Source organism: Calidris pugnax, unplaced genomic scaffold (assembly GCF_001431845.1).
Source record: "Calidris pugnax isolate Ruff unplaced genomic scaffold, ASM143184v1 scaffold8, whole genome shotgun sequence".
Classification (NCBI taxonomy): domain Eukaryota; kingdom Metazoa; phylum Chordata; class Aves; order Charadriiformes; family Scolopacidae; genus Calidris; species Calidris pugnax.
In genome coordinates, this window is record NW_015090830.1 from 20,881,831 (window position 1) to 20,908,388 (window position 26,558).

Below are 26,558 nucleotides of genomic sequence, written 5' to 3' on the forward strand. Positions count from 1 at the left end.
AGACTCCCTGCGTAAGGAGAGTGGTCCCGGAGAGGAGCAAAGAGAGAGGCAGGAAATGTGTCTCTTCTCCAGGACACTTGCTGGTTACTGATAAATTTTAATGGAAGTTACTATTCTCGGCATTAAGACAATACTTGGTGAGTTGCTGAAAAACTGAAAAACCAGTAAGCAGAAAAGAATGCTAATTTTGTATGTACGTGAGAAAGACTTGCACTGAGGCTTACTTCCTTATTCTGGAATTATTAAATTTTTTTTTTCTGTTTCTCATGCCATTTCCATCTTTTGGTTGTTCCAGGTGACCACCGATCACTGGCCACTAGGAAAGGAAATCCATCTTTTCATCAGTGCATTTTCCCCTGAGCTGCTCTGACAGTGCCAGTGCTGTCCCGCAAACAGACCGTATAGTGGAGAACCACCATGGAAAGAAGCCAGTCTGTGAGCAGTGGGGCTAATAAAACGTGGTTTCCATTGGCTTGGTGCCCTGGGTCCCTTTTCCCTTCACAGTGGACTACGCTGACCTCTCTCCGTTTCTTCCATGGCACACCATGCTGTAAAGAGCAGCCTGGCCAACTGGTGCATCTGAGCTCTGGCTGCTTTTCCCTCAGAGCAATCACTCATTTGGGTTGGCCAACAGCTCCGAAAGTTTTCTGGGAGGGAGGTTGGGGGAGAGGGAGGGAGTGGCAAGAGGTAAACAGATGGAAAGAGGCAGATAGCACAATCATTTAAGCCTCCTTACGTACAAAACTGAACTGAAAATGGCTGCCACCAGTGATTACCATTAATGAAAGCTTATCCAGGATGCAGCAGTGGGATGTCGAAGGTGTGACAGCACCAGCCATGCATTTGGGCTCTGGTGCAGTGGCCTGTGCCTCTCCCCCCCGCCCCACTTTAATTACAGTTCCAGTAACTTTCAGGATCTTTTTGTCAACAATCATAATCACCGGCCGAGCTGGGTTCACCATCCAAAGTCCATTTACTTCCTCGCAAGAGGTGGAGATTGATGTATGTTGAAACCCAACCCTCTTCCTGCATCTTTACAAATGTGGGCATCATATGTTTTCCCTGGAAATGCTTCTTTCGTACAGATTTCCACAGGCTATTCACCCGATCTGGGAGATTAAACGGGGTTATAATAGGAGATGACATAATAGTTGTACTCTGGTAGCCGGTTTCCAAACATTTTGCAACCGTCAGTTTTATCTTTAAAAATATACCAACTGTTTTTTTATAAGATATGTCTTATTTTGTGTGTGGTGTCTAGATGCTCTAGATAGATCAGGGATTCACACGTCTGAGTTTCTGGCCATTCAAGCAGATGTATGCTGTAAATTGTGGTCTGGCTTAGGGGGCTGGAAAGGAAACGGTGCCTCATTACCGCTGAGGACCTTAGCCCAGAATTATATTTTATTTACCTTTTGTTGTGATCTATGTTGAAATGTAAGTTGTGATATACTGTGTAGTACCATGGACGATGCCGAGTAAATAAAGAGAAACTTCATTCTGAAAGAGGGCAACATCTTAAAAATTGTGCCTAAGATTAGGCCGATAAATCATCCTCTTCTGGGCAGCCGAGGACCTGCCGGTCACTGGAAGTCAATTGGACCAGCAGATGCTGCTCCCAGAGGAAAGTTGGCAGATGATAATTACTGGTGTGAAGATAACCTTAAGCACCCAAGTTTGAAAGTGTTTATTAAAATGTTTATCCTTTAGCTGGCTGTTGTTTTAATCCAATATATTGATCACAGATTCGGGAGTTTTGCGAAAGTGCTTCAAGAAGCTTATTTAAGCATTTACTACACATATCTAGGTTCAAAGAAGTGGATTCCAAATGGTGTGGCGGGTTCTGCGTAGAGACATTTGGAATGAAATACTGTATGTTTGCAAGTGTTAGTCAAACCCCTAGTGACCTTTAACTCACATAATAAAGTCGCTATCCAAGTGTCTCTGCTTAAGAGAACTCAGCATTTAAACCTGCATTTAAAAATTGATTTGGTTGAATGATACTATTCATCTTGTCTGAGGCCCCAGCATGTCCTGGAGGAGATAAAAGGAGTGTTTCCCTTCGAAGTGTTGTCAAACGAGAAGGAATGATGGTGCCTCAGTTTTGCGTATGTCAGCGTAATAGAAGCTTAGTCATGCAAATCCTTATTACTTGGCAGTTCTGCAGCAGGGAAAAACAGAGCGTTACCATATTTTATCAGTGTTTGTAGTTTAAAAGTATGCCTTTCATTGTGCTTTTTAAGAGCAGATGTCAAGACAATCTTGAAAACATAAATAAGTGCTAAAAAATATTTTTCTGATTTAAAACTGAGGGAAACCACCCTGTAGCCAGCTGAATGTGTTGGTCTTCGTTTCCATAAAAAGACATGAAGTGTTTATATGTTTCCTTCCACTTCCATGGTGGGAAATAAAATGATTATTCAGTTAACGACAGATTATATTTTACTATTATTTAGTGGTTCTGCTAAGTGCAGTAGTGTGCTACGGAGTCTCAAATCATCAAGGATTTCTTAGCTCTTTATGGGACTGCAATACTTTGTAGTATGTGGGGTAAATGAGCTGTGATGGAGCAATAATTTACTCGCATAGTCCATAGACACACGTAAGAACCACACTGGAGAAAAGCTGGCTTTAGAAACATTCGCGGAGTAAGAGAAAGAGGAATGCAGATGTCAGTCAGATTTTAAGGTCTCTTTCCAATGACACAGAGCCAAGTTTATTAGGGACAAGGCCCTTTCCTTTCTTGTCTTTTCCTTTATGGAATAGTGTCAACCATGTGAAGACGTGTCTGGTAATTACTGTTGGCCGTATCAGGACAGCTCTAGCCGTGACTCACCAGGGGAAAAACTGGCTGGGTCAAAGTCATGTATTTCTTCCGAGCTAGCTAGAAGTGGTTTGTTTGCAAGTGACGTTTTCCTTTCTGACTTCCTTATTCAGTAACAATTCACCGACTTACTGGTTCCTATGTAGGAATGTCAAGAAGGGGGTTTAGATGCTCATTTTTGCTTCTGTGCTGTATTCAGGTTCTCTGCTGAGGTTGGGAACGCTGATTACGTGGTATAAATTATTTGATGCCTGTTTGTCTCGGATCATCAGAGGAATGAATGAGACCTTTTAACGCAACCTTGCTCTTTTGTTTAGGTATGCAGAGATTCCTTGTGCTGCCTGCTTCATCTGAATTGCTGGCAGACTTCTCATAGGAGATATTAATTGTAGGTGAAGCTGTGAATGCCACCTATAGTTAAGCTTGCTTGACACTTTTCATCACAAGACCCTGTTTTCAGCTGCTTATAAATTTGTCAAATGTATATTATTTGGACTAAAACTGTACAAACTGGCAGACTGCATCTGGCTGAGTAGCAAAAGCTCAGAAAAAATGGCTCTTTTTTTTTTTTTCTCCTGAGAACGAGTTTAAGAGAAATGTGTTGCTTTTTCACCTGACAAAAATAAATGTGTCTATCCATTTTGTTGAGGAACTCCAACAATTTGGAGAAAGAATTCAGTAATTGGGAGGTAGAAGCAATGTGTCCCAATGTTGCCAGAGTCCAGGCTTTACAAATGTCCTAGCGCACGTCCAAGAAGAACTCAAGAACTGATAAAACATAGAAGGGATGTGGAGGGAAATAAATTGTGGTGGGAAGTAAATGAATTGTGGAGATTTAAGTCAAGCTACTTAATAGCTATGAATTTCCAGGTCATTATCATATGATCTTTTCACCTGTGGAAATGAGGGGAAGCTCATCCCATTCACAAAATCACATAGGTAATTTCTTGCTTGCAAAGCACTCGAGTAGTACAAGGATGGCATGACAGAAAAGTCAACAGACATTCATAATCCTGTCTTCAAATCATGTCTTGAGTACAGGTCAGTAAACAAGATCTGGTGCCTTGTGGAGAGCAGTAAGAATGAAAAAAAAAATATGTTGAACATTCATGTGTGTAATAATTAGCATCTAGTCTGTCCACTGAACAAGGAAATGGCTTTAGGAAAAAATAGTCCTGTCATCCATGGTCCTTCATGCAATGTGTACACTAAGGGGCCTGAAATGCAATTGTCTGGGAAATCTTGGGAGGTTGCGAGTTTTGAAAGATTGGCTTTGTATCTGTAATATTCTTTTCATACTATTTTTGGCATATTATTTGCTGCTTGGTATTATCTGTAGCTCAAGCAGTAGAGGAGGTAGACAAATGCATGAAAGTACAGTGATTCTATGCTGAAGGAAAAAACCCAGCAAATTCTTTTCTTAAAACACTTGGATAACTTCCTGTTTTGTCTGCAAAATAATATTTTTCCTTGGAGAGGAAAAAGGTGTTAGACATAGCAATTTCACTTGGATAGAAACGTCACCACATAAATAGCCTGCTGTGAACGACATTTTAGGCAGCTCAATCAATATCCTGCCGGAGAAAAAGTAGAAAAAATCCCTGAAAAAGTTGTAAATTCATTGCATCCCTTAATTGGAGTTACGTTGGAATATTCTCTTAGATACTTACATATATGTTTCTTATAAAACAGAAAATAAACCTTGCATTAATCTAAAGTCATAACCATTCATGTATCAATCTTAATTATCTGTTGATGGAATATTTGTATGATACTTTTTTTTTTTTTCTCTTTAACTTGCCAAGGAATAATGGATACATATTCTTAATAACAATTGTCATACACAAACACGTAGCACTTTTCACGCGGATTTCAAAGAACTCTGCAAAAGCTTCACTATTTTGTAGGTGGGAAAATAGCAGAGAAAGGTGAGGAACTTGTCTGGAACATCACCTTGTGTCCTGTATTCTGCCCACGGCCCGGTGCCTTCCAATGTCACTGCAGCAGAGCTGCATTTTGTGCATGTCGTATCCTTAGATGTGTCACACAGGTCTGCACGACACCACTGCACAGTGAGATAATGCAGATTTTAATTGTTTTTTTCTAAGACCACGAGCTTGGTGGAAAGCGATTTGAAAGTTAGACAAAGCAGAAAGTTAGAGCTGAAAGAGGACTGCAGTTTGCTGGCACATTTAGCACGATTGTCAGTGTTTAATTAGGAGGCATTTAAGGCTAAATATTCAAGCGTGGCATTTGGGATTTGATCTCTGGTGCTACACAAAAAAGGTGAGAAAAGCTTCTGCCTCGACAAGAAGTTGTGAAAACTTGCAGTCTTGTGAACGGTGGAAGTTTAAAGGTACAGAGAGGCAGGAACTCTTTCAGCAGCTGTGCCTAGTTAGCTTAAACTGTTTAAATAGTAATGCCACTCACTTTAACTTCAAGTGGCTTCAGGAGTGTTCCTGGGAGCAAGCTCTGCCAACAAATGTGAGGGAGCAGTAACCTTTGTAAAGGAGTGATGATCAACAGCTGGGGCTATAACCTTCCCCTGGCGTGTCTGCCTCCAGCAGGGAACGTCTGTCTGAAGCCTAACTTCCAAAATTTACAGAACAAAGGTATAGTTTGTTTAACAAAATTGCTCGTATTAGCTAAATAATGGAATGTGCTTTGGTTCTGCTCATGCCAGAACCACCCAACTTTTACTTTCATTAATTAGGATTAATTTATTCAGAAAGCTCAAAGTTTGGGTTTTTGGCTTGTTTGTTTGTTTGTTTGTTTTGTTTAAGCAAAGAAAATAGAGCTTAGGTCATGTAAGGCTCTCATCTTAGGAAAAAAACTGTTCTGTTACTCAGATTATTTTTTTAATTAAGCTGTGTAAGGGTCAAGATGATGTGTACAAAGTATTTAATGATAAAATTCTCCCAAAGCATGTCACGATTTATTTGGTATCATTTAGATATACCTAGCAGATGGAAGCATAGACTGCTGCCATTAAGTGTTTGAGGTTTAAATGCGTGCTCTTGAAAAATGATCAGTGGTAGAAAAAGTTTCCTACATTTCAAATCTTGATGGCTACTGGTAATTTCTTTACTGACAAAATGGCATAGTGAACTTCAGGTGGACAGTTTGTTCTTTTGATTGAAGAGTGATCGAAATAGCACCCAGAACATGCATGCTACCATGTGAAATGTCAGAGTATCGTGGTTCCTATGTCAATAATTTGAATTCAAATGCTGTTTTATACTTACTTTCATAAATAGATAGGAGCCAAGTTTGGAGAGTTAAGGCAAATCATTAATGAAATTTTTTTTTTTACTTTCCCTGAGAGTGTTTCTAGCCATATTTGTGTCTGTGAAAGTACCTGTTGAAAGAGGATACGGTCGAGTGCTGATTCCTACACTTACTTCTTCTGGGCATTCCTCGTTTAAATCATGCTTTTGTTAGCTGTAGAATAAGCCAGTGTTGAACAATCCTTCAAATAGCCCAAACCTTGAGTAAAAGCATTTTGTTATACAAAAGGAGATAGGCAGAAGAGCCCTTGTAAATATATCATCTACTGCCAGAGCACAAATATGTAATTTGACAGTACGTTTTTGTGGACAAGAGGAATGAAAGTTATTTTAAACTCCTCTCTCTTTTCCTCCTACCTTTGAGGTTATAGCTGTAATGAAATACCCCAAACGTCATTTATTCCTCTCTGCGCTTCTTTCAATATGAGTCTCCAAAGCAACAAGCAACATCTCTTGTGGAAAAAAAGGGTATCTGAAAACTGTTCTGAGTACTGCAGATGGTGAAATAAGAATGAAAGTAAAAGAAATATGATAAACGGTGTCTGCCGAGAAAGCTCCTGTGGAACTGCTGAGTGAGGATCGCTGACGCTCAGACTCACGTAATTATGAAACTTAGTGAAGATGAGCTGTTGGGAGATCTCAATTAGATAGTGCAGCCAACCCCGACAGATAATGTTTCCTATGTGAGCCACTAAGGGGTGTTACGTCAGAGAAGTCCGTGTGTTGTGCTCCCAGTGAAGTGGCCAAGAAAAGATAAGGACTGGTTGAAGTACATGGACAGTGTTTTTGGGGTGGGTCTTTCTGTGTGTGCTCTATCCAATTCTAGGTTATACAGCACAGTCTTGAAGGAAAACAAAGGTTTTGTATTGTCTGGAAAGCTGAGGGGTGGGTAGATACCCAGTAGATAGGGCTTTCATCACAGTTTCCATTGGCCTTCATTCTGTCGTTTGGAAGATGATCAAATTAAGACCTTGTTCTAGCTCTGCTTTGCACACATCACAGAGATGAGAGTGAAAAAATAACATTCATTATTTGTAAGTTTCTGTTTTGTTTTTTTTAAAAACAAAATCTCCTTTTGCACTTGGGGCAGCACGTTGTGTTGTTTTATGGAAGAATTCCCTGTTTACTTTGCATGTAGCTGTTCTTTTAGAAATTTGTTTTTTATACGGGAAGGTGTTAGTGGCTGCCATCGGGTGGTTCTTACATCTGTAGAAAATCTCAGATCTGGGTAGAGATGTTAAATGTGCTAAACAGCTTTCCTCCGGGCTGATTAGGAATATTTAAAGATGGTTTTAGCTGCTTGTAGGCAGGCAGTGTTTGTAGCAAAGCTGAGCCTGAGCAGAATTAGGCCACGCGGCCTGAGAGACCGGTTCCAAATGCAGCAGGAGAAATAAGTCCTGTAAGAAGCTGCAAGCCTGGCTTAGGAGTAAGCGGAGAGCCAAGGCCCTTTGGGGCTTTATGACTCACTGGCCAGGGAGGTTTGGGCAAGCTGAGCAATGGAAGTGGCTGTTGTTGTTTGATTCTTGCTTGGTGTGATGGTAACGCTTTGCAAACAGCATTGCACAAAAGGCAACCGCAATGAACGTTGTGGTTCGTACCATCAGCTGCTTCTTCCTCAGGGACATAGCCCACGGCGAGCGCTGCACGTATGGCTGTGCAGGACACGTATCTGGACATCAGGTCATGGCCAAGAAAGAGTAACTAAATATTCTGCTTCTGAAGGAGTTTGTGATACATCGGCCAGAATGGCAACGCTAATAACTCCCTTATCCTTGGCCTATAGAATTTTCATTTCTGTGCCACTCTTCACTCACTATAGAAACAGTTGAGCCCTACTTTAAAGAAAGCCTGTCTGTTACCTCACACCAGGCCCAGACAGGTAAGTTAAGGTATGTGGAGAATGGAGAAGCATTTGCACTTCTAAAGACTGTCCAACTAGGCAAGATATCACTTCACCTTGGTGCAGTTCTTCCCAGGTTTACCTGAGAAGTAGTTTGTGCAGTAGTAAAATCTATTAGGCGTTATTTATTTATTTATTACCTGGCTGCAAACAGGATCTGTTGAAAATGCATGATCTGGCAAAATTCTGTGTGGGCTGCACTCAGTAGTTGGTAGCAGCTTGTAAGCTTGGACCAGTAATTAATCATGAGGAAGTTAGGAAATAAAAAACCTGAGCAGAACACGAATGCCAAGAATATTATCAAAACACACCTAGAGAAAACAGTGCTCTTCTATAATTATCTCATTCTTAATGACATCAATTTATTTTTGTTACAGCTGGGGTAATACCCGGGGTTCCCAGAGAAGTCAGTGAGAGTTGTGTGTGATTCTGAGGTCTGATGGTAGTACCTTACATGAAAAATGCACCGTATTGTAACAATAGTGAACATGGTGAATACAGGAATGAAAAATGGTTGCAAGCTGTAACCTGTCTGCATCAAAGTCAGCAAGGAAAAGGCATGTTGTACCCTGTATTATTTGTAAAGTAGAATGTGATCGTACAATTAAAGGCTTGTGCCATAGTGAATACACATCAGGAAAGCACTGCAACCTTGATATTCTCTTCACATACTAAGCACAATGAGCTACCTTTTTTTTTTTGTGTGTGTGTGTGTGTCTTGCTGTGCTAGTAGCCCCATTGAAATTATGGAATAAAATGGGTAGGCATAGTATGATCTGTTCTTTAATAATTGCAAAACACTCTAGGACCTTCAGAAGAAGGATGCTCAAGAACTGTGAAATAGCTTTTATTAGCCCAGGGTAGGGGGGTGGTGAGGGAATGGAGAATGATATCATGGGCCCCGGTTCAGACGCTGCTTGTTTAAATCTATCGCATCTGAGTGGGGCACTTAAAGGCATGTTTAATGCCAAGTGTCTATAACCTTGTTGAATAAGTTAAGCATCAGCTGAGTCAGGTGTGTGCTTGTATGCAGCTTGCCCTCTTCTCGGCTCTATTAGTCTACAGCCTGGGAGACTAAACTGTGAACAGAGAAAACTTGGCAATGGAGCTGGTTTCTTACCCTGATAAGTTGTAACAGACACACGGGTGATGCTGCCTGTTAATTTAGAAGGCATTTAACACTTAATCATGCTTGTCTAGTACAAGCCGGGAAGGACACTGCTTTCTGCAGCCTCTAATTGGGTGCCATCAGTAATATAAGCCTAAGATTGTCCCAGTCAGCAACCGTATTGCCTAATCAGCACCAGTGTGTGCCCATTGGGGATCAGACACAGATAAGCGGGAGAGAGAGATCTGAACATATCTGTGAGATGAGCAGCATGTCAGGAGCACGGAGGATGTCTAGATTTATGTGCTTTTTGGCAGCGCTAGCGAGCTATTAATCATTTCTCATGAATAGGGCTCTTGTAAATCAGAGGTAGGAAACACATTTCGTGGATAATCATGGCAAAAATGTCAGCTTTGCTATTTGGTCATATGCTGATAGGATGCTTAGCACCGGAGCGGAGGCAATCACACACATAAAATCAAAATAGTACTCCCCTTGTGTGATGAGTGGAGAGCAGGGAGGCAGCAGAGAGGTGAACTTTTCATCAGTATTTGAAAAGTAGGGAGCTAACGTAACAACAGAAAGGGAGACCTATAGCTTTTTTTTTTTTTTTAAGGCGAAGCTTTACCGAGGGATCCAGGGCTGAGTTCTAGTCAGCATCTGGGTATAACACAGAGCATTTAATAAGACACACTTTGCATCATTTTAACAGCTGGCTGATCAGTTCATGGTTTTCCTTTACTTTTATTGCCCTGCAATTTACTGTATATGGCCCTTATGTGCAAATACCTCATTAGTCACAGGGTTCCATATTTCATGAAGTGTACTGAATGCGCTGTCAGAATTAAATATTGTCAGGATAACGAGCGAGGGTGGGGGTTTTTTAGCTTTATCACTGAAGGCAATGTTCAGGGTGAATAGAACAGCTTCCAGTAAAAGCAGCTGGAAAGCAAAGCGCGGAAGGTCTCCCTTCAAATTGTGCAAAGCACCCGGCTCTTGTGTATTAAACCCATTGCTCAAGGACTGACATTTAAAGAGCTCTTGGAAGTGAGTCCTGTGTGAGGGAGAAAGCCTCATCCAGGGCTTTTCGGCGCGTTACTTGCTGTAACCAGTCAGAGCTGAATATCTCAGTGGCTAAGTCAGGATTGATGCAAAATTGTTCTTAGGTTAAATATAATGGTGTCCTCAGAGTAGTTTTGGCTTAAGGAATTTCATAATGTCCATTTCCTTGAGGGAGCATCCCCTCCAGTCCCCCGGTTTGTTCCATTGGCCTATGGTCCTATGTGGTTTCTCTATAAATTAACAACATATAGAAATGGAAATAACGTGTAACTGTTGTCCGAGTTAATGCTGGTCGTGTCTACACTGGGGGATGGTTTTTACACAAGTCCCCTGGCTTTGGTTGTGCATCCATAGGGGTCCTGCCCCTTGCAGGCGCTGGGGTGGAGGTTCCCAGGTGACCATCCTGCACCGGTGGTCCCAACGTGCTGAAGTAACCACCTGTGGGAGACTTTTTACTGCATTTCCTGGGAGCTGTGGGAAGAAAATCCAGGCTTTTGAAACTCCCTGGGAAATGTTTGTAAATCCTCATCAATCAGAACCATTTTTAAATCCCCTTTCAAATTAGAAGCTACATCTTCTGCTCAGGAAAAAAAATATATAGTGTTTTGAAAAGCACTCGTGAATTAGCTTGTAAATGAAAATATCCTGAAAGTGACTGGGGCCAGTGCTTTTCTATATTTGGATCGGATCAAGATGAATTGGGTCAGAGGCAGTCTTGAGATGAGGATGTGCTGGTTCCACCCGAGTCACTGTGTTTGGGGCCGTTGGTGTGTGTTTTCAATGCTGCACACCCACCCCAAGGTTCCTCATCGCTCCCCTTAAGCATCATCAAGTGAATTGTACTGGAGTATTTCCTTCCACATGGCTAGAATACTGGCTTGGGTTTTTAGAGGGCTTTTATTATTACTTTAATTCTTGCCATTTTCAGGGTTGTGAAACGTAGGGTGACCATATTGGGGATGAATTTGTCCTTAGATAAATTTTATCTGCCAGAAGGGGTGCTTTCAGGATGCTTGGTTTCTCAGACAGTCTTAATTTGCTATTGCCTGGCAGTGGGGAATCAGCAGAGAGAGTGCAATTCCCCTCTCCTTCTCCCTCTTACTTGAATCTGAACATATCCCATCTACACTTCTTCAGATCTACAGTGTTTTGTGGTGGCTGCAATTCAGGACAATTAAAAAAACAAACATACAAACCAGAGAACGTACTTCTTCCAAATGGGTTTTCAGCATTTTTTTTTTTTTCTCTCTAGGTTTTTGGTTGGGTTCGTTGTCCACCTCGCCTCAAACTTTCCCAATAGGTGTTACTTCATTCATTGTTGTGAAATTAGTTGTCTGTTTAATATTCCCAGACTTCTGTCACAGTCTTAGAAGTTCTGTAGCTTCTGTTATCACTGTCCCAGGCGTGAGGTCTAAATACCAATGAATTTCTGGAGACGTTGAGAAAAGAGTGGGGTGAAAGTCAAGTGGTTAATATACTATATTGACTTTTTCTCTTTTTTTTTTTTTTCCTTCTTTTTTTTAGCTTTTTCTTAGATGCAAGCTAACATATTTCTGCTGTCCTTTCCTTTTGCTAGTTTAACAAACTTGGTGTCTTTTAGGGTGTAGGTCCGTGAAGCAGATTGCTCCTTGTTGCCATGATTCACTCCTGCTTCTCCTCTTTTTGCTCTTGGCTTCATAGTCCTATCTCCTTTGCACTGTCACCCTTCTTGCTTGTTGTACGAGGCTCAGTTAAAGTGTTTGCTTCTGCCTATTTGGTGAGTTGGAGCAGCTCTGGGCTGGTGCAGCTGGGGCAAGGAGAGGAGGAGAAGGGATGGGAGAACAGAGCTGCTTGTTTCGTTGCAATAACCCGAACTGTGCCCTCGCCAATGGGGTTGTACAAAGTCACCTGCAAGGATTTGCTGCATTTGCCAGGGGGACATGAGAAGGAGGCAAAGTCCATGCCTCAGTCACTGTGGTTTGATAGCCCAGTGCCCTGGCAGACCTACAGTGGGGGTACAAAGTCTGTCAGCAGACAGTGGTACCCTGCTTCCCTCTGCATCCGAGGGATGTTCCCCCACAATAGGAATCAACTGCCAAGGCTGTACATCTTGGGTATGTCTTGGAGTGGTGCTTGGTGTGGTCCTCATTAGCCACAAAGGATGCCAGCTACTTTTTGTTTCAATTTCACGTATTTCAGGAAATTGTGTGTGTGTGTGTGTGTCCATCCGTCTCTCAGACCCATTATCTTTAGGAAAATATTACTCCACGGCACTTTTAAAACCGATTCAGCTACTTCTAATGACTTGTTACTTGGGTGCCAAATAGAATAGGTAGAGCAGGATATTTTTCATCAAGTTCTTGTTAAAAAGAATGTAAAAAACATTAATTGATAGAAAGTCATAAAGATCTGGGACTTCAGTTATTCTCAGAGCCCTTAGGGTGAAATTAACCCTCAAGTACAGGCTTTTCTAAGGCTTTTACAGCATGCCAGTCCCATGAGAGGGGGTCTGAATAAAGATGTATTATGGAACAATTTTGCTGTATAACTTTCAAGTTCAGTATCTGCCTGGATCTTTTCAGTATTTATCTGATTTACGATCTTGCAGTACATATATTGATCCCTGATCTTAGACAGATCGAGAGTTCCACCGTAAAGCCGCACTAATAAATTTGTCAAGTTGATAAAAACCTGGCCCACAATAAAGCAATGCTTAGATATATATTCATGCTGTATATATACTTAAATATGTAAAGCATATAAATGTTTATTATCTACTTATTATATATGAATGCGAGATTAGTCTGGTAGCTATATGTGATATAATATAATTATACATATGTACACATTATATATATATACATCATATTTTGTGTATGTATGTAAACATACAGTAACTTTAGCCATTGTGGGGAAAAGTCAGAGAATGGGGTGGCAAATGCCACTGGTTTTACTTTGTGATACACTGAATAAAGCATGCTTCCAGTCCTGCCTAAAGAAAATATTGCCATGACTTAATATGACTTTTCTAACTGAAACGTCTGTAACTTCAGAACAAGAGTAGCTGGTTGTACTTTCTTATAATGCTCCCTGTGATTTGATGCAACTTTTCCTCTGTATGTTTTCTTTAATTTTTATGTTTTATGTGAAAGCTGAACAGACTGAATTTGTTTGTAATTTGGAATTTAAAGCAAGGCTCTTTGTTAAAAGCCCAGAGGAAGTTTCCATATGACTTATGGGCCATTTGGGCTCAATTGAATTTAATGGGTTTCAGCTGCACCTCCACAATGGCTTTGAAGGAAGTGAAGGGAGATCTATAGGTCTTAATTGCTCAAGACTGGCTTGTTTCTCTTGAAAAGGCTGTTTGCAAGAAGCAGGTTGGGAGTATTAAAGTATATATCCTGAAAGGGATAAAGGAACTGCCGTTTGAGGAAGGGGTTAGGATGAAAATAGCTTTAAGACGTTATTCAGCAGCTGAACTAGTCAATCTGAACTGGTCCATGCTAACTTCTTGTTTGTTTGCTTAAAAATAATAAAATGATTGGAGGGCATGGCGAAGCCAAACTTCCTTTATCGTCCTTTCAAGAAAGGAGTGGAGATCTTGGAACTGACAAGATAAATTAGGCTGAGACCAAAAGAGAAACCCAAACAGATAGTCCCCTTGGCCTCTCTCACGCTGGTTGACAGACATGAGTTTTTGAGTCAGCAGGTGAACCATGACTTCTAAGAGCAGTGGTTTGTTTATTCTTCCACTGTACAAAGCGTTTCAGTGGAACAGAACAAATCTGACTGGGCAAATTTCCATTTCTATTTCATATTTCCTTCTGTACGTTCATTGCCAACTGCCCTTATAGATTATTGTTACTAAGTTTGCTAGCATTATCCCTGGCTTCGCATTAGGAGGTGTCTGACCCATAAGAATCTCTTATGACCCTGTTTTCCAGGCAGGCAGGAGAACATGTGAAACACAAAGTTAAGGATATAAAGGAGCCATTGTCTCGTTCAAGATAAGCCAAGAGACCATATTACAGGAAGTTAACCTTTGGTGTACTCTATCATTTTGGCCGGCATCATACAGGCAAGTAGGAAGGGGACATTCTCCTGAGGTACCCGGCAGATGAATGCCAGATGGTACTGTCATAATACACAAAAAATAGCTAAATACCTACTGGTTGTGTTCAGTACAAAAGGAACATTTTTCTTTTTCCGAATCCTGCAGGGCAGAACTCAGACAAGCATCTTAATGCAAACATTACAGTAACTGAAATGTGAAGCTGGAAATCCAAAGAATTCTCCAAAAGCTTTAAGTAGCTTTTTAGGCTCGATTCATGTTGGCCTAATGGAGCCTCAAAAGGGAGAATGATTTATCAAAGACAAGCAGTTTAAATACAGCATGTTTACGTGGTAGGTAGATGGGAGTTTGTTACATCAAATAGGGAGGCTTGATGAAGAACAAAATGAGGGAGCTTTGCTGATGTGCCCATTGCCTATATTGTCAGGCTAAGTAGATCCAATCCCCAGCCTAGTGCCTGGGTCAAATTGAGGGGTTTACTTATCAGTTGGAAAGTTTCTTTCTCAGTGGTTTCTGAATCTTGGTCAGGAATGTGTAGAGAAAAATTTTGGGCCACCGTCACCAGCAGCACAGTGATGCAGCAGCACCAAGCTGAGGGGAAATGTGTTTACTTTTCCCATGTTAAAATAGGTCCATTTCAATTTCCATGCAAGATTAGAAGAATAAAAATATGCTTCCCTTTAGGGGAATGGCATTTGGTGAAATACCATGCATTGCTACAAACCTTAGATGTGAAGGGCCGCATGCAAACATTTACATAGAACATTGTGGATGTGGAGCTGGGTTGCAGTCCTGTAAGAAAAAAACATTTCTGACTGCCTGGCTCTTTCAGGCTATGAAATTTATTGCCTACAGATAGAGGCTGAGCAGGTAGGTGTAGTGCTGTGACAGAAACTGAAGGGTTAGCTCTGCCCTTCATCATTTGTCCTTAAATCCTCTCCACCAGGCTTTATAGGGCCTATTTTCCTAATAGCTGAGTCTATCTACAGTCTTACCCAGTCTGCTAAAGATATATGCTTCTATATGCATGCCTCAGTCGTTATTGTTCTGTATTCTGGCCTATTCAAGATTAGAGAAGTCTTCAAAGCTTCCCAGAAGTGCTGCTAATGCTTGTCTGTTCATTGTCTTCCCTGGTTGCATCTTCTTTCCTTAACTAGGGGAGCTGGTGTTGAAAACCAAACAGAAGGTAATAGACCACAGCGAGCTGTCTGTTGCTGCAGATGGAGGATACCTCTAGGATTTGAGTCAGAAAACACTTGGCAAGCGTCCCTCTGAATTCTTCTTGTCACATGTTGAGGAAGCCTGCTCAGTGGCAGGGGTGAAGAAGGAAGCTGGAATCTTAAAATGGCTGCAATGCGATTTATTTTCTTTTGTTATTGTTTTATTTTTGTTTAGCATCAAAGCTATTTCAGTGACTCTTGCCAATTTATTCATACTGTTGCTGCCATGTTTTTTTTCCCCTGATTCTTCGCTTTCAGAACAGAAACACACTCCACACACCCCCTCCCCAGTCCCATTTAGGGTCGCAGCAGTGGGAAAAATGAGGTTTACTTATGTCCCCTTTAGAACTGGACCTTGTGGAGAGGTTCTGTAAGAAGCCATTTGTTTTCTTTAAACACAGCTCAGCCTCACCTAGGCGTGCGAGCGCGGTTCAGATGGTTTCCACTTGAAATTCCTCATCTAATCCAAATAGCTCTCAGCCTTGACAGAGCCAAGCTTGAAGGGGGTCCCCCTGCCCCGAGCCCACCGTGCCGAAGGGGAAGGCAGCCTGCTCACAACGCCTGCTTTCGCCTGCTTGCAGGGACACCCTCAAAAGCTTTGACACCTCTCCTTTTTTTGAGGGAGTCCTTCTTGTCTTTGCAGACCCTCTTTATGACACATTCTGCTCTTCTGGGCATAAGGTTGAGGTTTGTGTGGCCGGAAGGGGAAAAAGAAGTGAGTTGCACCATTATGCTGTCTGTATCTCATTACTCTGTGTAAGCTAATATCCCATATTATAGTTCTTCACTACAGTCTTCTAAACAAAAACCTCCTTTATTTCCCCCCCCCCTCCCCCCCTTCCCTCTTCTTGAGTGCAAATGGGTTGCATAAAATTTGGGATGGATGAATCGATGGTGGCAAAGCTGTTGGACCCTACTGCACTGCTCTAACCCTTGGCTTACAGACTCTTCTGTCCAGGTAGTCATTTTTCTGTAGGGAAGGTAAAACCTGCTAATGCTCCAATACCCTCTTTTGCCAAGAAATGGTCCCTTGATAGAACTGAAGCTGGGTGCAGGCAGGGGAAGAGGATGCTGCAGGCGTGAGGCTGGCCTGGAAGGAGGAACTTTAGAGATGGGAGAATGCCTGTGTTTTGGTCCAGGTCCTGGAGATGCCAAGACCACATTGCCCTGACTTTGTCATGTTCCTTTATCTTTATGGGGACCTGCAAATCCAATTTATCAATCACGATGCAGTATGCCAGCAGCTTGTTTCATATTTAACCGGTAGGAGTTATGCCTGTGTATCATCTGGAGAAGCAATTGGTGCTTATGTACTAAAGTTGACCAGACTGCTTTATATTGCCATACCAGTTGCATTGCTCATTTACCTGCAGGTTTACATTAGGTGCCATGGAAATACATAATCAAAATCATAATGTTTCAAGATGGACATTTAAATATATCATATAGAATTTTTCTTGGAGAGGGAAGGAAGTTACTTTGGTTTATATTTTCAATAATCTGTATTATTTTTGTGGCTCAAAACCATGCAAAATGAAACAAATGAAGAGTCCAAAAGACTTTTGCCCAAGAAGCTCAGAAACTAAATTTAGACTGAGGTGATGAGTTAGGTTAACAAACAGAAGTGGGGCAGTAGGTTAAGGAAGAGCAAGGGTTATAGAAATAAGATTACATGGAGTCCGTGCAATGCACCCCAACAGGCTTCCTTATGCCCTGCTTTAGCCAGATGCTGCAGAGAGATGGCCAAAGATTTGCTCTCAGGGGCAGGGAAGTGTCTTTGGGGTGGTTGGTTTTGCAATTCTTAGTTCAGTGGGATGCTAATGCCTGTTTGAGGTCCCTGAGTGCAATGGCAATACAAATAATACACACAAAAAGGTTGCAATGAGACCCCTTAGCCCAGCTCCTTTCCGAGTGCTGCACCCCTTTTTTTTGGCTGAGCCTAAGCTAAGAAAAAAGGACTGTGCAGCATGTAGGGATGCAGCCATTATTTTGTGTTTGTCCTTACCTTTTAAGTTTGCTCATCCCTTTCGGAAAGGGTGTTCCAAGGTGTGACTAAATTTGACATTAGCCCCCTCCCTTCTCCCTGTCTGATACATGGCAGTATTGGAAATATTTGGATCTGATTACACAGAGGTAGGCATACCAGAAAAGAGAGCCACATAACTTCTCGGCATAGTTTGCAGCCCAACTTCTGATAAGGAAGTGTGAACAGGACAGACGATTTTATTTCTTAAGAAGACAGGAGTTCTTAAGAGTCATTTCCCAGAAACAGAGATGCTTGCAGAAGAGGCATCAGAAAGCACTCATGCCTGACCAAAGGTTTTTGTTTCTTATGGCTGAAGTGAAGCCCGGGCTTGAAACCGTTGTTCCCTGGCTTGCTGAGCTCTGGTAGGTCCAGACCTCTCACGACCCAGCAAAACTTGCCAGACTCAAGGGGTTTGTGGGCTATGAAACGTGTGGTTTGCTCCATCAGGATTAGTGTGTGCAGTTTGCTCCAATATGCTGCTCTCTGGAATTTAAGAATAACCTGGGAAAGTCAAACTGTGTTTAGAGCTTAGTTGTGCATGTGGTCTGAGCCCAGTGTTCATGCCTCAGACATGCTTCTAACACATTTTGGCCACGTTGTGAGGTGTTAAAAGTTTAGTTGGAAAAGAGTTTAAACACTCCTGCTTTACTGGTTTGGGCCCCACAGTGGCCATCATTCTCCACCCCTTTACCTGTTATTTCATCCTTTAAGTCCAACTCCCTCCAGAAGCACAAGCTCTCATGCAGCTGGTAATTCTTACGCGTCCAAGTATTGTGGATTTGTGTCCAGAAGACAGGGTCAGAGTTTGTCTAATTAGCTTCCTGTCGCTATAGCCAAGGCAGAAATTTAAGGTACAGTAACTCATTTTATAGTCACTCTATCTGGCACTGAATATAGATTGGAAAAATTCTTTGCTTGAGCAAGATGTGTGGTAATATTGTTATGCTATATTCAAGTGCTCTTTAAAAATAAATTAGATTCTCATGAGCGTGAGGGAGTAGTATCCCCTACCACAGTCAGACCTGACACAGCCAAGTCTCCTACTTACCCAGACTCCTAAATTCTGTGAAAAGGTAAACCAGCCAAGAGGTTGTACCCTGCTTTTTTTTTCTTTTTTTGGTGCCCCCCCCTAAAGCAGTTGGTTTTATGAAAGGCTAGATAAAGCATAAGCTGTGGGCAGAACCTAAGGAACCACACCTGTTCATCAGAGCTGTGCATGCACATCTCCCCACGCCAAATCAAGCTAATGTATCAGAAAAGGGTCCCAAATATTTAGGGCAGAAATCCTTGCTCTGCTTGTAAGTGCTGTTTTTGTTCTGGTGCTTCCTCTCAGCTTCCAAAAGCTGCCCCATAAATGCTGCTTGTGAATGGAAAAAATTATGCACTTTCAAATTCTCTCCTGGGGAATGAGGGCTCATATCTCTCCCTCTCACACTGATACTGCAATTTCACACTTTTTTTTTTCCCAGCAGTTGAACGTCTCCTCGTTACATATGACATGCATGTTTCATTTTCATTAGGGCTTTTATAGTTTGAGAAGCCTGATGAGCAAGGGAGAGGGAAGTGGCTGGGCGGAAAAGCTGCCTCCCAAAGGGAAGGGGCCACAGGGAATGGCGGGCTCTCCCGTGTCCCAAATAGTGATGCTTTTGTCCTCTGCACCACCGCCCTTCCCCAGGTGATGCAGGGTTGTGCTGACACCAAAGCCTCCAGCAAGACCACATCCTTTAAAACTGCTGTTGCAAAGCGATGTGTACACGCAGGGGGAAGAAACAGGGCTGGGAAGTAGAAGGTATCAATCAGAAATGCCCTCCTTTGCCTTGTCCTTGGGATGAGACTGAGGCATAGAGGGCCTATGGATGTTTAGCTAAGCTTTTGCTTAAATAAAATAAGTACTATGTAGTACTTGTGGGATGGAAACTAAGCTAAACTAGATAGGGATCAGGCTTTCTGATGACTTATGATTTACAGTAGCTAGGAGCTAGTCCATTGTACCTGAATAATGTCGTGTCCTAACTGTGGTTAGTTGCCACCCAATCACCAAAACTTTCTGGGCTGATCATCATCTCAGAAGAGCTCACATTTCAGTCTTGTCTTTCAATAGGAGAAGGGCAAGATGTGGAGGCCTTTGTGGGAGAGAAGATGGGAGTGCTACTCACTGCATTTCATAGCTTGACTTAACATGGCTGAGCATTTAACTTGTTGAAGAATAGTTTAACAATTACATGGAGGTTACTTCTTTCCATGGCTGCTGCTGGGTGAGCTCTCAGGCATTTGTATAATCACTGCTGGCTGCTGGTGCTCAACTGTTTGTTTGAAGAGGGTTGTGCAATGTGAATCTGATGTCTGGGCACTGCCAGGGGTCTTCAGTTTTTTTAGGCTTTAATTGCTTATGGCACTGGCCATACATAGGAAGAAAACTGAATTGAAATAACTTGGCGGTAAAGAAAATATTTTTGTATTAAAGGCCACCCCAGATCTATAAGGTTGTCATGTAGCAAAATTAAGCTAGGCATATCTGTGGATAAGTGCATACAGTTTAGGTTTTTGAATACCCAAAGGATACTTCCCTCTGGATGTCTATCAATGATAATGGTGCCGCATCAGAAGTATTAAACGGGTTCTCTGAGCACGACAAAAACTGATAGCTGTAAGTAATGGCCTATAAACTTCGCATTTCCTGAAATGCAGCCCACGCTGAGGCGATGCAATCAAACTTCCTTTATATGAAACCTTCTTGTACTCTCCCAATTCCTTTCCTTCTGCATTCCCACCTTCCTGCCCCTTGGCATTCATTCACGCTGACATGTTATTAAAGTTGTCTCTGAAGCTGGCCCAAGGAGCAGTACATATTATTTACATCACAACAGAGCCTGAGAGCATCAGATGGGGGCTGGGGGTCTGTTGTGCCAGCTGCTATTCAGCCTTTAAGTACAAAGATAGTCTGGCCCAAAGAGATTTCTATCTTGAATTTTAACAGGTAGACAGAGGGAGATGATTGTTTCCTGATGCTTCAGACTCTTCATTCAAGTTGCTGTGAGTAGCAGTCCTTAGGAAAACCTCCTTCTCTCTTGCAGGGGTGTCACACAAGACTGCCAAATTGAGATATCCCGAGCTGATCAGTAGCGGGTGGTGCAGAAGCCACAGCAGCCCACCAGTGGTGTGTAACACACACCAGGTAGAATTAAAGCGAACACAAACATTTCACAAATTCATTGCGGGTCCAATCTGATGCTCGTATTCACAGCATGTGCGTATTTCCACCTCAAAGGAAAAGAAAACAATCCACCTAAGTCCCTCAGAATAAACCAGATTTTTCTAAAGCTTTTCACTGGAAAAAACCCTTTAAACCATTTAAAGCCATGTTAGAAAGTCAGCCTGTAAGTACACAAAACACTGGAGACCATCATATGCTAATATGAGCTTAACAAAACACATAGCATTACCAAGTGTAATTATACAGTCCAGCTATTAGTAGCTTTACCTCTGGCTGTTCTCCATCCTGCTTTCAAGCTACATCCTTTCCTTTCATCTTATTCTACACCACATGAAACAGGTGAGCTGTTCCCTTTATATAGCTCAGGGCTCCAGTCACATGGTTCTCAAAGCTTGGTATCTTCATTTAATCAGTTAAAAGAATCAAAATAATCAGAGATCTTTCATGAACTCCATGCCAAAATTTAATTCTGTTAAGCATTCAAAGCTTACCAAGTTCAAAAAAAATCAAGAAAAAAAAATTAATTAATTTTTCCTAGGAATATCTACTTTGAAAAGCTGCCCTGGGGGGTACATTTGTAGTTTAGGAGAATATCTCTCACAAATCACCCATACATCACTGCTAGCAAGTTCCACAAAAAGAGAACTCCAATGCTTTTTATTGTCAAGGCAACACTGTGGTTTCTGCATCCCATTTGTTCATGCATAGATAGTAACAGCATCCACTTTTTATCTGATTCCATTTGAATTTTTATCTTGACTTAACTGCTACTGATTTCTTACAGGAAAGTACAAGCTGTGTACGGTTATCTTCACCAGTAACAACTTTTGACAGCAAAGAGATGGTGATACTTCCTCTAAAGACTGTATTTTGTACCTCAGCACTGGATTAGATGACAGTGCCAACAAGTTAAACTGGATAGAGCAGTGATTTTCAGTTTTGGGGTCCTTGAATGCATGTGTGGGACTAGTAAATTATTTTTAAGGGGTCTGTGAAAGGTAGCTCAGATAAGGCAGGCTCATGACAATAGGCTTAAGTTGGCTTGAAAGTAGCCTGAAGTGCCCCTGGAAAATGCTGTGGGGTGTGCAAACTAGAAAAGATTAGAGCCCTGGGGCTGTGCTATCTGCTCTGTTTTGGGAGTTTGGGTCCATCTTATCTGTTGTGCAATTCTTTCTCCAGTTCAAGATTAACCTCACATTCTTGCATATGGGTATCTCGGAGCCCTCCTCCCACCAAGACCATCTGACCCCAGAGTGTGCAGGGGGTCGTGACAGGCATACAGAAGTTCTGTTTCTTTCCATCATATGTTTTTCTTTACATCATCAGCTGACTTGATAGTTGTTGGTGGGTACATGAATGTCATGACACATCACAGGTGCCAGGATTAGCTCTCTGAGGAGCTGCAACAGTACCTTGTAGGTTGGTCAAATATTTCCTGACCTTCATATATTCACATGAACAAAAACAGGGAGAAGCCTTATGGAGTTTCTATCAATATCTGAGCTGCTTTTAGCAGTAGAGGAGGCTTAAGATGTCTGTTAGTATGAAAATAAATAAAATATGTGGGGGGGAGTTTGATTGTGAAACGAAGAGCTGTATTTTCCAAACAGAGAAGTACATGGTGATAGTTTTGCTGTCAGTTCTTCTGCTCTGTGAAGTCACCTTCCTGACATGGGAGTCACTTTTGTATATATTTGCTAAAGACCTCTGGAGATCATCGGGTCCAACCTCTTGCTCCAGACAGGGTTGACCTGAAAGTTAGGTCAGGTTGCTCAGGGCTGTGTCCAGTCAAGCTCTGAGAATCTCTGTGAGAGGAGAGTCCACTCTCTGGGCAACCTTTGCAGTGGTGAAAATTTTTACTCATGGTATTTTCCTCCCTTTATGTCTCATCAAAATTTCTCTGGTGGCAGCTTCTGCCCATTGCCTTCCATCCTCTCACTGTGCACCTCCAAGCAGAGCCTGGCCCTGCCTTTCCCGTGCTCTCCTGTTTGGTAGTTGCAGACTGCACTATGAACCCCCTTTATTTTTTCTTAAGGCTGAACAAGCCCAGCTCTCTCTGCCTCCCCTCCTACATCATTTGTTCCAGCCCCTGATCATCTTGGTGGCCCTCCACTATACTCACTCCAGAATGTCCTCATCTGCCTGGTACCAGGGAGCCAAGGCAGGACACAGCATTCCCAATTCAAGCTCATAAGTGCTAAATATGGAGGAATGATCACTTCCCTCAACCTGTTGGCTACATGCTTGCTGAAACAGCCTGGTGTTTGAGGTTGAGTCACAAGGAGGAGGTGGAGGTAAGCATGGGTAAAGGATGGATATGCTGTAAGGCACTGAGGTAATACTGCTACATGCACTCCCATTGCAAGTAGGATGGCTTGGTTTCGGCAAACAGGGTGTCTGCTCATAGCTTTCCGCCCCACCCTGCTGCTCAGACAGACAAGATGCTCATGAATCACTGTAATTCAAAAAAAGTATAGTTGGCTTTCAATTGCCACAGCTGTGAGCTGAGGCACTCACACGGATGATTCACAAAGAGCTCAGCCTCCCAGGCCCAGGGGCTGGGGAGGCCACCGGTTTCAATGCCAGACATTGCAACCTCATCTGTGTATGAGGGGTCTTACGTGCACTGTGGGAGCTGGTGGGATTTGAATGAAACCCTCCGTGGTTATTCCTTTATGTCCTTTCCTCTGTTCCTCTGCATTCACTATGGAAGCTGTTGGGGAGCGTGTTGACTGACTTGTTTGCTGTTCTGTTATTGGATTTGGCTGGAAAACTGTTGTGGGGAGTTGTGTGGAGGGGAGTTCTCCCTCTTTTCCTAGCTCAGCTTAGGAAATGTGGCAAGGTCATCAAAGAGTGGGCAAATTTCTTTGTCAAGCCGTAGACAGATTTCATATGGGTCATCACAGGAACTCCAACCTTAACGCTACCACCACCAACAGTCTTACAAGAGCTGTGAACTATTTGGCAGAAAACTGGCAGTTTTGTAACCAAAATCCAATTTTGCAGGGAAGTTAGCTTTGTGCCTTTTTGTTTTTTGGATAGTGTTTTGCTGTTGTGAAAAGCAATACATATGGAGGCCCATTAGAGCCTAAGGCTATTGTTGATATAGTCTTGACTCATTCTTGGCACTCCTTCTTCATCTTCCTTCGATAGCTCAGCTGGTAGAGCGGAGGACTGTAGGCTGTCTCTAGAAAGTAATCCTTAGGTCGCTGGTTCAATTCCGGCTCGAAGGAAAGGTTTTGGGGATTTTTGTTTTGGTTTCTTGTTTTTCGTGTATTTACAGAATTTACAGCTTTGCGGAACTACCCTTTCCAACCATACGCCACTCTACATCCTGTGAGAAATTTACTCTATTTAAAACATACCACTTTCAAGGATTTCATTTTCATGACCCTCCTTGTCTGCTTCAGCTGGTTCTTGCAGCTGTAGTGCTTTGACCACTGCCACCTCTCTACCTCATCACTTGATGCCCATTGTACGAGCTTCTCTTCTGCAGGGGCTCAACACCTTCCACAGGTTCTTGTTAACTAGAGCAAACACACGGTGCAGAGCTTGTAGAGCCTCTTATAGCTGAGGTAAGTGTGGAAAACAGGAGCAGGTCCCATTATTTGGGCCTCTTTGTTGCCAGTTTCACCCCTTTTCCTGTCCTGTCCTTGCATTTCGAAGTTCTGAGGTTTTGAGGGGCAGGGGACTGCGAGATTGGGGCGGGGAGGGAAAGTGGTTTTGTGATGACAGGAACACCATGCTCATCCAGGTCCAGGTATTTGTCTGAGACAGCCACTATATGCAGATATAATTGTTGACCTCGTGAGAGGGTTGTGAATACCACTGTGCACGCTGTCCTGGGGTGTATAATTTCCACGTGCTGTCCATTTCAATCAAGAATTGTAAAGGTTGGGGCTGGTTACAAAGGTAATGGGTAAGAAAGAGACAAGAGAACTGTATGAAAGGACACCACAGGCCAGGTTAACAAGATGTTCTAAAGACCCATTCATTCAGAAACCAACATCAGAAGCTTTCAGAGAATAGAAAACAGGGCACTGTGATCTGTTAAAGAAAATTTTGTTTCACACAGGAAGCTGACTCACTTTCACAAGGCACAATCAGCTCTGAGAGGTCTGTAAGAAGCTTTATTAAAGAAAAGATTAGAGTTTTTTAGATGTTTACATTAGATGAGATGACATTAGGGATCCAAATCCCGAAGCTCATGCAAAGCTTCTCATGCAAAACATCTCCTCATGCAAAATGCAGTGCTAAGGTGAGCAAAGCTAGGAGACAGAGGTGGCAATTTTCTTCAATTGCTTACCTTTTATTGTGTTATAAATATATGTAGTATTGTTTAATAAGAAATATTTGCTAGATGTTGGAGTCAAATGCATCAAGGAACCAGTACTAAACTAGAACAAATAATTGAGTGACTATATCTAATGCCAGCTTTTTAAAAGTTGGGTTTTTTACTAATTAGCATCAGATCAATGACCATCAATCATAGCAGAACACCATTTTTCTTGTCCATCCAAGTCCAGCTCCATTAATTTCTCTTCAGAGAATACCAGTACACACTTACAACCTCCTAACCGAAATGGGTTTTCGGCACAGGGGAGGCACAGGACAGGAGAGAGGCAGTTCTGCCTCCCCTCTCAACAGCACAACCAGCTCTCCAGGCCCTGTGGGGTGGGCAGGCCATGCATTTATTGCCCTGTAGGTCCTCCCACAGCAGGACGGGGTTGTAAAATCCAGGGTGGGTGAGGTAAGCAGCCTCCTGCGCAGTCCTGCTAGGACTCCCAGGGAGGAGGATGCACAGCAGCAGTGTCTCCCGTGGAAACTGGCAGTTGCTTTAGATGAGGAGGAGAGGGGTATGATCCCGGGTGGTGCCACAAGAGGAGGAACTCAGGTGTATTTGTAACCAGTCTGGGTTACAAACCCGTCCCATGGTGCCTGGGACAGATTTCCTCCTTGCAATGTGCCTTTTACGGTCTTGGTGAGCAATAAGACAAAGTAGGAACCTTTCCAAATGAGTGAATACATGACTCATTCATTTAATTGCTGCAATAAGCCTCAAGCTTTTGATTCAAAAATCTGCCGATAATTGTGAAAAGTAAATCTTTGTGCTCGTACCAAAGAAGGGACTGATGCTTTCCCTGAGAGTGGGGAATGGTGGTGACTGATGAACAGACTCACTGCCTCACAGGTATTTTGTTGATGTGCAGATCTTGGCTGACTTAATATTTCGGTCTGGGTTGCACAAGGTATGATTGAAACAAGGATGAAGGAAGAAAGGGATAATTAGAAGTAGGTCATCAGCACAAGTGGTGTTCGTTCTGTGGTTGAAAAGGGGGAGTTGTTACAGCATGGGTTTACCTTCATGTTACTACATACCAGTGGATAACTGGTTCCTGGTGGTGAATACCACCTGATGCTTCTGTTATCCCATGGCTCTTTCCTGCCACGCTGTTTCAGCTATCAGGACTGCCCCATGCTGATACAGTGGTGGCACTGACTCCGTGTCTCTCTCTCCACAATGACATCTGCACGAGGTAATTTTATAAAAGTTCCAGCAAATGTAACCTCCAAGCCAGAAAGTGAATTTAAATGAAGTCCTGGTGTTTTTTCTTGCACGGGTGAGTTGAACTTCAGATAGTGGTCAGTGGAGTGGCACCCCACAGACCAAACCTCTGAAACAAAGACATCTGGGGACACGATAGACCAGCAGTAGTAAGCTCCTATTAGACAAGATAATGGTTGTTATCAGTGGGACGAGTGGGATGTTCATTCCCCTTCTGAAATACTTTCTTCCTCCTCTTGTCCCCAAACAAAGTTTTAACCTATTCCCTAGCTTAGAAGCAGCGTACCTCATGGTCAAGAA

At 42.5% G+C, this 26,558-nt stretch overlaps 1 long non-coding RNA gene and 1 other non-coding gene across 12 annotated transcripts in view; both read left to right on the forward strand.

Annotated features, from left to right (window-relative positions):
* The window catches only part of LOC106887505, a 28,412-nt gene extending 25,984 nt beyond the window's left edge, over positions 1-2,428 (forward strand). For all 11 annotated transcript variants that reach the window (XR_001411908.1, XR_001411899.1, XR_001411907.1 and 8 more), the window contains one exon: positions 296-2,428. This is a non-coding gene — a long non-coding RNA (uncharacterized LOC106887505). The remainder of the gene's footprint in view (positions 1-295) is intronic.
* A 21,407-nt stretch (positions 2,429-23,835) lies between these two features.
* TRNAY-GUA lies at positions 23,836-23,925 on the forward strand. The gene is given in 2 exon segments: positions 23,836-23,872; positions 23,890-23,925. It is a non-coding gene; the product is annotated as a tRNA-Tyr (tRNA).
* The last annotated feature ends 2,633 nt before the right edge of the window (positions 23,926-26,558 follow it).